Source organism: Balaenoptera borealis, assembly GCF_965194805.1.
Source record: "Balaenoptera borealis genome assembly, contig: HAP1_SCAFFOLD_277, whole genome shotgun sequence".
NCBI classification, from domain to species: Eukaryota; Metazoa; Chordata; class Mammalia; order Artiodactyla; family Balaenopteridae; genus Balaenoptera; species Balaenoptera borealis.
The window spans coordinates 501,913-512,899 of record NW_028123898.1 but is presented as its reverse complement, the minus strand read 5'-3'; positions in this window follow the sequence as shown (position 1 = coordinate 512,899).

Genomic DNA, 10,987 nt, shown 5'->3' with positions numbered 1-10,987 from the left:
ACACCCTTTTGAAACTGCCGCACATACCGGCAAGCCCTGCCCCCCTCTGGCCTCTACAATTCTCCACAACATTTACTACTGTGCGGACAGTGTGTATTCGTTGGTCTGTCTCCCGCCCCTCCCCCCAACCCCCCGGTAGAATGTTAGCTCCAGGGACTTCCCTGGTGGTCCAGTGGCTAAGTGCAGGGGGGCCCGGGTTCGATCCCTGGTCAGGGCACTAGATCCCACATGCCACAACTAAGAGTTCGCATGCTGCAACTAAAAGATCCCACGTGCCACAACTAAGACCCAGCGCAGCCAAATAAATAATTAAATAAGTATATTAAACAAAGAATGTCAGCTCCATAGGGGCACCCATAGCAGTACTATTCACGGATGCATGGTACACAGTGAAAGTCACTGAACGAATGACGGAATTTTTAGTAGATTTCAAACAAAGCCCGAGAACCACCTCATAGCATATCTCTACATTTCCTGGTCTTGACTTTGACTAGAAGTAGGAATACTAAAATAAATCAAAAATAATGTATAAAACCCTCAGAAAAGGTATCTCCCAAAGAGCTAAAACCAGGGGATATTAATGACAGTGCACTGCCACCTGGAATTTCAGGCGTTTGGGGCTCCTAAAGTCCTAAACCCGCCCAATCATCCCTCTACTGTCAGTTCAAAAAGCTGACGGTCAACTTTTCCAGTAGAGGTGATGTTTCCTGGGTCCTTAGAACTCTCTAGGAATATATATTAAGACCCCAGCTTTGCTAATATTGCTAGAGCATGTAGCATTTTCCCTTAATTATGTGGACCCAGGCAACGAGACAGCTACAAAGTTGAGTCAGTTGCAGATGTTGGCTGATTGGCTAGACTTTCCTTTTGGCTAAGAGTGGTTTCCCCACACTTGCCGTGGGATCTAAACTCATGGCTCTGAAACATCACCAGTAGCCCCTTCCAAGAATTTCGGAGACTTCTGGGCAGTAGTAAACACTCCTTACAGCTGTCTGATACTGGCATGCCAGAGGTCTGTGGGTTTCACATCCATCCTTTTGCAGAGTGAGCTGGTGGCAGGTGGAAAGTCCTCTGTGGCCTGACGCTGTTCTAGTCTCCCCTATGTGCTGTTTTGTTTAATAAGACATTTCCAGTGGAGCACTTAATATATATTAGATTCTCAATGTCTCATTCAACAAAGCACATAAAGCAGAGACCTGTGCACTGCCCCCAAATTCTGGATTTTAGTATCATGATATATTAACTAGGAATTGTATAGTTTATATGCTTTTTTAAAAAACAAACTCCAGCACTACTTACAATAGCCAAGACATGGAAGCAGCCTAAATGTCCGTCCACAGATGAATGGATAAAGATGATGTGGTATATATCAATATATACACAATGGTATATTATGCAGCCATAAAAAAGAATGAAATAATGCCATTTGCAGCAACATGGACGGACCTAGAGATGATCATACTAAGTGAAGTGAGTCAGACAGAGAAAGACAAATATTACATGATATCACTTATACATGGAATCTAAAAAAATGATACAAATGAACTGATTTACAAAACAGAAATAGACTCACAGACATAGAAAACAAACTTATGGCTACCGAAGGAGAAACGTGGGGAGGGATAAATTAGGAGTTTGGGATTAACAGATACACACCATTATATATAAAATAGATAAACACAAGGACCTACTGTATGGCACAGGGAACTACATTCAGTATCTTGTAATAACCTATAATGGAAAAGAATCTGAAAAACAATATATATATGTATAACTGAATCACTTTGCTGTACACCTGAAACTAACACAACATTCTATCAACTATACTTCAATTAAAAAAAAACCCAGGGCTTCCCTGGTGGCGCAGTGGTTGAGAATCTGCCTGCCAATGCAGGGGACACGGGTTCGAGCCCTGGTCTGGGAAGATCCCACATGCCGCAGAGCAACTAGGCCCGTGAGCCACAACTACTGAGCCTGTGCGTCTGGAGCCTGTGCTCCGCAACAAGAGAGGCCGCGAGAGTGAGAGGCCGGCGCACCGCGATGAAGAGTGGCCCCCGCTTGCCGCAACTGGAGAAAAGCCCTCGCGTAGAAACAAAGACCCAACACAGCCAAAAATAAATATAAATAAATAAATTTAAAGAAAAAAATTAAAAAAAAAAAAACCCGAGGCGTGCTCATTTCCCCACTAACTTTTCCTGGTGACAGACGGAAAATAGCAGTTGTGAAGTGCCTACCTCCTATTCAGGCTCTGCTTTTTGGGGGATGGGCAAACTTGGTCACATTATTTTAACTAGCATAGAAAATACTAGTGCTGTGTTTAGTACACAGGTGGCCATCACTGTCTTAAACCAACAGTAATTCCCATCAACCACGGGCTCAGAAGAGCTCAGGGAAAATTAAATAGCAACCACCTACAAGATCAGAGAGAGAGTTGCCAGCCTGCAGATCAGGGGTCTGGTGGTCACATGCCAGGGTTCCTATAGTTCTAGTGATTAGCAGATGTTAAAGGATTGTGCCATTCCAGCAGAAGTGTAGCTCTTCTGAATTTTTCTGGGAAGAGATAATCATGGCTGATCTTAGAACCTGAATGATGTCTTGTAAGAGGAAAACCAGCCCAAATAAACTGGTTTAAAATAAACGAACAAAAAAGACAACGAAATTTCTCATAGGACTGGTTTAAGCCTTTTTACTCTCTTTGAAAGCTGCCACAGTTTTCTCAGATGTCCCCAGTTTTCAGAGCCGCAGAGGCTGCGTGGCAGGGCAGGTGGCGTCTCCAACCCGGGGCGCCAATACCCAGGCTTGTGGGAGCCAACACAGATAAGGAGTCAGCCCAAAGGACTGCCTACCAGTGGGGTTTGGACTCACAGCCTTTCCCTCTTCTTCAGTGTCTTTCCTCTCTAGGCGGCATTTCTGTCTAGAGATGCAAGTTGAAAGTGCAGAATCTGTGTCCATCATTTCTGTGGGTTCCTCACCACCCGTTGCCTGTGGCTGCCTGGCCTCTTCAATTGAAAATCCAATCAGCTGTGCTTAGCCAAGTGTTTACCTCTGCTGTTTGAAAGTTTAAATGGATCTTTAACTCTTTCCCTCACTAGAAGTCTCCACAAAGCCATGGATAATTGATGCAGGGTTGAATGGGGCCTCAGGTTTTCTTCTCTTTTGGGGCTGGTGGCTCTCAGCTGGAGGAAGTTTTACACGTCAGACAGGGTGGGACGGCGGCCATCTGTGACTGTCAATCAGGGAGGCTGTTTGTCTGGGGAAGGCCCTGCACAGGGACACAAACAAACTCTTCCAAACAAAGGTGGAAACAAAAGAGAAAACAAAGCCTGAAGGGGGGTTCCCAGGTTAAGATTTCCCTCTCTACGACCACAAGCAAAAGGGCTCGATGTTCTATCATTTAACTCTGCTCTTCAAGTCAGAAGTTGCACAGAGGTTAAGTATTTGCAGATTTTAGCCACCTACCATGTTTTGAAGCACAAAGCACTTCGAGCAATAATTTTATAATCATAAAATAGGCTGGTAACTTTGTTCCTTGAAACTGACAAAAAAGTAAACCTAAAATGTTTTCCTCTGTGTCGCTTATTTTTTTTTCAGTACTTCTGTGGTCCTGTATTTTGCATATAATTACCAAATTAAAAAAAGAGGTCTCTATGTCATGTCTGTGTCCATCTTTCTTTCTACAGGCCTGCTTAGAAAATCCTTTTAAAAAGAACTTTGGGGCTTCCCTGGTGGCGCAGTGGTTGAGACTCTGCCTGCCAATGCAGGGGACACGGGTTCGAGTCCTGCTCTGGGAAGATCCCGCATACCGCAGAGCAACTAGGCCCATGAGCCACAACTACTGAGCCTGCGCGTCTGGAGCCCGTGCTCCGCAACGAAAGGCCACGATAGTGAGGCCCACGCACCGCGATGAAGAGTGGCTCCCACTTGCCGCAGCTAGAGGAAGCCCTCGCACAGAAACGAAGACCCAACACAGCCAAAAATAAATAAATAAATAAATAAATAAATAATAATTTAAAAAAAAGAACTTTGTAAGGTAGCAATTTCTGTCTTTCCAATGTATCCTTTTTATAATGAAACATACATTTTTTTTCAAAGTCCATGGCAAGTATATTTCTTATGCCTTAGCCCCAAACGCCAAATATAATTTATGCATTCTTTCAACCCGAATGTTCTTTGAAAGCATGCTAAATATGTTTGAGACCAACGTTAATAAATATTTAAGAAATTAAAGTGAAAAGTAAAAATCGAAAAGAAAAGGCACCAGACTGGAAAGAAAGGAGTACATTTGTTTTTATTCAGAGACAGGATCTTACATGTAGAAAATCCTGAAGAACTCACACACATACACACATACACAAATCTACTAGAACTAATAAATTAGTTCAGCAAGATTGTAGGATACAAGATCACCATACAAAATCCAATTCTATTTCCATGTACTAGCAATGAACAACCAAAAATGAAATTAAAGAAACAATTTCATCCATAATAGCATCAAAAACATTAAAATATTTGTGAATAAATTTAAGAAGACACATAAGACTGAAAACTACAAAGCACTGCTGAGAGAAATTAGGGACGACGTAAACAACTGTAGAGACATTTCATTCATGGATTGGAAGACTTAATGTTGTTAAAATGACAGTTGTCTCCAAATCTATACGTTCAACAAAATCCCTACCAAAATCTGAGTAGGCTTTTTTTTGAGGGGGGGCAGAAATTGAAAAACTGATGCTAAAATTCATATGGAAATGCAAAGGATCCAGAAGAGCCAAAAACAAGTTTGAAAAAAAAAAAAGAAAGAAAAGAATAAAGTGAGAAGATTTTTATTTCCTGATTTCAAAACTTACTATAAAGCTACAGTAATCAAGACACTGTGGGACCAGCATAAGGACAGACATATACATCAACAGAACAAAACTAAGAGTCCAGAAATAAGTCCTTAAGTTTATGGTCAATCAATTTTCAACAAAGGTGCCAAGACAATCCAACGGGGGAAGAAAAAGTTTTTATCTTCAAACAAAAAAACAAACATTTTTCAGACAACTAGATAGTCACATGCAAAAAAAGATGAATTTAGACCCTTACCTCACGTTATACATGACAACTCAAAAATCAAACAAAGACCTAAGAGCTAAAATGCTAAAACACTTCTAGAAGAAAAAGAGAAAAAAATCTTTGGGGAATTCAGTTAGGCAAAAAGTTCTTAGATAAGACACTAAAATTCATTCCAAAAAGTTGTAAACTGGACTTCAAAATTAAAACCTTCTGTACTTCAAAAGTCACTATGAAGAAAATGAAAAAGAAGCCACTGACTGGGAGGAAGTATTTGTGAATTATACACATGATAAATAACATAAATAAAGACAATCAATTTTTTAAATGGGCATAAGATTTAAATAGATATTTCACCAAAGAAGATATAAGAATGGCTAATCACCACAAACATGTCCAATATCACTAACTGTTAGGGAAATGCAAATCAAGACCCCAATGAAGCACCACTTCACACCCACTAGGAAGGCTAGAATCAAAGACAACAGCAAGTGTTGATGAGGCTATGGCAAACCTGGAACTCTCATAAAATGATGGTGAGAATGTAAATGTAGTATAATTTAGAAAGCAACTAGTGATTCCTTAGAAAGTTAAACATGAATTCACCATACAGCCCAGCAGTTCCACTCCTAGTTACATACCCAGGAGAAATGAAAACATACATCCACACTTGTACGTGAATGTGAACACAGCAGCATCGTTTGTAATAGACCAAAAGTGGGAATAATTCAAATGTCCATCAACTGGCGAAGGGATAAACAAAATGTGGTCTATCCACGTAATGGAATATTATTCAGCAACAAAAGGGAACGAGAGACCGGAACACACAACGTGGATCAACCTCCAAAACCTGGCGTTAAATGTAAGAAGCCATGTGCAAAAGACAAACAGTCTACAACCTGTAAGATTCCACTCATATGAAATGTTCAGAAAAGGAAAATTACTATAGAGACAGAAAGCAGATTATTGGTTGCCTGGGGATGGGAGCAGGAAGTGACTACAAGTGGGCACAGGGGGTCTCTTTGACACATGGAAATGTTTTAAAATTAGACTGTGGTGCTGGCTGCACAACTCAGAGTTTACTAAAACTCATCAAATTTACACTCATAGTGAGTGAATTTTATAACATGTAATATCATGCCTCGATAAAGCTGTTTTTCAAAGAGTAAAAGTTGCAAAATTTTGTTTTGACCAAAACCATGTTTCAAAGACACCAATTCTCACACGAATTCAAAAAGATCAATATTCAGACTCTGGATTAAGCTCTGAAGTCAGTGTGAGAAAATGAAATGTCTTCCATGGCAATAATGATGTGACGTCATAGTACTTTAACCATGATGTTCTTTATATATGAGAGTAACATTTGCATACTTTATGAATTAAGCATCTATTTTGGAGTCTCCTTATAATCGGAAACATCCTTCTCTAACAGGAGAGGGTGTGCAGTCAGAGAAGTGAGTAGATTGTCAACAGACAGATGGAATTTATCAAATGTTATGTGCCCCACTTGCATATGATGAAATTATTTCAGTATATCACAGAAGAAAATGGTAGCAAAACATCTTAACCACACAAATTGATTTTAACCGACAAATTGATTTTACTGTCTATTTGATAACCAGTATCCCTTTAAAACCATTCTTTCAATGAGCCAAACCCAGGACACTTGTCAATCTCTAAATGAGTAAGTTTTACTGACAGCAAATTAGGAATCCACTTCATTGATGTCCGTTAAGACGTATGGTTTCTATGTTAGGATGAGGAAGATAAAGGCAGCTGTCATTTACTTAACCTTTTTTATTCTGGAAACCGGCAATTAAAAACAAAGAAGTTAAGCATTGATCCTGCTCTATTAGTCTTCTATTGCTGTGTAACAAACACCCACAAACTCAGTGACTTAAAAACACCGCTAATAAATACCTCCCAGTTCTGGAGGTCAGAAGTCCTGGCTGGCTCTGCTGGGTTTTCTGCCTAGGGGCTCACAAAGCCAGAATCAAGGTGCTGGCAACCTGGGTTCTTATCTAGAGGCTCCAGGGAGGAATCTGCTCCCAAACTCATTCATGCTGTTGGCAGAATGCAGTTCCGAGGGCTGTAGGACTGAGGTCCCCGTTCCCTTGCTGCCTGCCAAGGAGGAGGGGTCACCCTCAGCTCCTCGACACACTCACAATCCTTCTCATGGGGCCCCCTCCACCTGCAAAGTTGCCAAGGGTGCGTCCCACCTTTCTCCTGCTTCAATCTCTCTGACTTCTGCTGCCGGCCTGAGGACATTCTCTGCTTTTAAAGGGCTGGTGTGAGCAAATTCAACCCACCCAGAACACAACCTTAATTATATCTGCAAAATCTCTTTCAGCGGGTTACCCCTGGGAGTAACCCCTGGAGGCTTTTAAAAGTCACGGGAGACGTCGCAGAAATCTGCCAACCGCACCTGACTGTCTTTACAGGCAAATATATAGCGCAAGTGGATGAGTAAAAAGCAGTCAACGTGGAAGGAATGGCATGATTAGCAAACTCACTGCTTCCTAACTTCCTAATAAAATAATCGATTTATGCAGAGATCGTCAGTGAAAATGAAACGAATGGCAGATGACAGCTGAGTGAGGAGCCGGAGAGCTGAGCGCACCTGAGCCCACTTTAGAGAAGTGACGGACGGCAGAGCGGCCCCTACGTGTCACGTGCCTCTTGCTACAAAGTCCGAACCTAACACGCTAATCCAGCTGTTGGAGCTGGCTTTCAGCTCATAGGAAATTTAGGAAGCAGAAGTGCAATTTAAATGACACCACGAAAAAGCAAACAGAGAAATCCAGAATGTGGAACACTCTACAGCCGGCCCAGTTTCTTCAATACGTCAATTACCTGGGGGTGGGGGTGGGGGTGGGGTGGGGGGCTGTTCTGGATTAATGGGATGTTATTACCAATTACAATACAAGAACAATATTTGGATCCTGATTCAAAAAACACAAGAGTAAAAGGACATTTTAAAGTTAATCAGAAAAACCTGAATATGGACTCAGTATTAAAGTAAGAATCATCATTTTCATTGGTTGGCATAAAGGTCTTAAGGTTGTATGAGAAAACATTCAGATTTTTTAGAGACGCACATAGGGCTGAAATGCTACGAGGGGTTTGCTAATTGCTTTAAAATATTCCGGCAACCACAAGAAGAGGGGATGGACAAAGCAGGTACACAAAATGTTGAAACATACCGAATCTGGCTGATGTATATGCATGGGGGCTCATTGTTCTGGTCCACTTTTACCCCGGACTAAACATTTTTATAATAAACGATTTCATTTAAGAGATTTCATTCATTGAGCATCTGCTGAGAATCAATCACTGTGCTCAGGGCTTCGCATCCACTTCCTGCTGGATCCTCACTACGGCCTTATGAAGCAGGTACCATTTGTATCCCCACTTTTATAGCTAAGAATATGAAACAACGACCAGTGTGGGGTGTAGCCGACAGGCCTGCCAATTGCCCGCCACCCCAGCGAAGCCTCAGAGGCCAAGGAAATGAAAGATTTCTACATTTTTTGGTTTCACAAAGCAGTCTGACAAGTCGCCTGCAGCCCGCGTTGGAGGGCGATCCCCCAAACCATGCGCCAACCGCAGCACAGGGGATGCTGGAAGGTTCGGAAGGAGACAAAAGGCGGAGACAGGTAGAGGGTGAAAGAGAAACAGAGGGACCACAGAAAAGCAACAAGGTGGAAACACACGGAGACAGTCACGGAAAGGGGCGGAGGGAAGAGATGGGGAGACAGTGGGGAAGAGGGATGTGCTTGAAGGGGGATGTCACAGACCTAGAGTCAGACAAAGCTACTGCAACCTTGGTCCACCTTCCACTCTGCCCCACCCCTCACACCAACCAGAAAACGGGAACGCCTCGGAGCAAAGGAGGGACCAGACACGTTCAGTATAGAGCTCTGTCCACGTGTAGTTACAGATCCGTGTCAGGCACGGTTACCTTGTCCTCTCTCCCCATCCCCCAGCCCCCATCCCGTGACCTTCTCCCCAGACAGCTCACCAGCTCCAAGCTCAGAGTCAGGAGGAAGGGAAGGAGGAGTTATTTATTTATCTAAACCATGTTTCAGTTTTTTAATGGCCTAACTGAGATAAAAGTCACAGACCCTCAGTGCCCAGCAAAGCTGTTCTCAGCGGGGAAAGTCTGTGAGGCTGAAGTTAATAGCGCGAGGGCCACGTTGATGCCACTAGGGGGTTCAGATCAGAGGCTCCTGGAGGCGGCTTCAGGTGACCGTTTAATCACAACGGAAAAAACGGGTCTGGGGTTTGCAACGTGTGACTGGGGGGGTGGGGGGAGTGGGGATGGCAGAAAGGGGTTACAGGAGGGAGCGTGGGGAGCAGAAAACACAAAGGAAGACAGACTCCTCAAACAGAATCCTCAATGCCTTTCGGAGACTGGAACTAGACCTGCAGAGGAGGGCAGCCCTGTCACACCGACCCCCCCACCCCGCCCCGGGCATGTTAATAACACGGAACCACTTGCTCAAATTACACGTTAAAAAACACCTTCTTGGCCTTCCCTGGTGGCGCAGTGGTTACGAATCCGCCTGCCAACGCAGGGGACACGGGTTCGAGCCCTGGTCCCGGAAGATCCCACATGCCGCGGAGCAACTAAGCCCGTGCGCCACAACTACTGAGCCCGCGTGCCACAACTACTGAAGCCCGCGCACCCTAGAGCCCGTGCTCCACAATAAGAGAAGCCACCACAATGAGAGGCCTGCGCACTGTAACAAAGAGTAGCCCCCGCTCACCGCAACTAGAGGAAGCCAGTGCGCAGCAATGAAGACCCAACACAGCCAAAAATAAAATAAAATAAAAAATAAAATAAATTAAATTTAAAAAAAAACTGTAAATGACGCCTGCCCTCAAAAAATGCCCTGGGGTAGGGCATAGGCAAGGAAATTCAACACATGACAAATTTTTCAAGAACTCAATATGAAGAGGGAAGGTGTAGTCACTCTTTAAAAAAAAAAGGAAAAGAAAAAAAAGGACATGCCTAAAGTTCACTATAAGGAATTCTTAGCCATATGCAAATCCAACGTCCAAAAAGGTTTCAGCTCACACCAGTCAAATGACCATCAGCAAAAAGTCTACAAACTATAAATGCTGAAGGGCTTTTAGAGAACTGTGTACCTTCTAGCTGCTGGTGGGATGTAAAGTGGTAACAGCACTAACACAAACTGAATGGTGCTGCTTTAAAAGGTAAAAATTCAGCTACCATATGATGCGGCAGGGCACCTTTTGGGCCTATAACCTAAGGCCACCAGAATCGGAAAGACAGAGGCAGGCAAATGTGCACTGCAGCAATACTGAAATAGCCAAGATATGGAAGCAAAAAAAAGGTCCATAAACAGATGAATGGACAAAGAAGAAGTGGTATATAGACAGCATGGAATATAAGTCACGAAAAAAAGTAAAAGAATGGCATATGCAGCACCACACATGAGCCTAGAGATAATCACACAACGTGAAGTAAATCAGAATGCGAAAGACAAATGCCTTTTGATATCACTTATGTTATCTGAAAATTCATAAAAATGAACATATTTCCACAGAGAAAGGCAATCTCAGATTGAGAAGACAAACTTATGGTTAAGCCAAAGAAAAGGTGTGAGGAATGGATAAATTAGGATATTGGGGTTAACACACATATACTAATACATATAAAATATATAATCCCCAAAGACCTATGGAATACCAAGAGTGGTCTACTCAACACTCTGTAATAACCTACATGGAAAAGAACCCAAAGATCAATAGATATATGTATATGTGTAAATGAACAAGATTCTGTACACCTAGAAAAAAAGACATTTTTCAATCAAGTTTGCTCTGATAAAAACTACAACTTAAAGACACAGACAAGAATTAAGGAGGCTAAAACTTATGGGGGTTTGTCCTGGCACATTCCACTCTA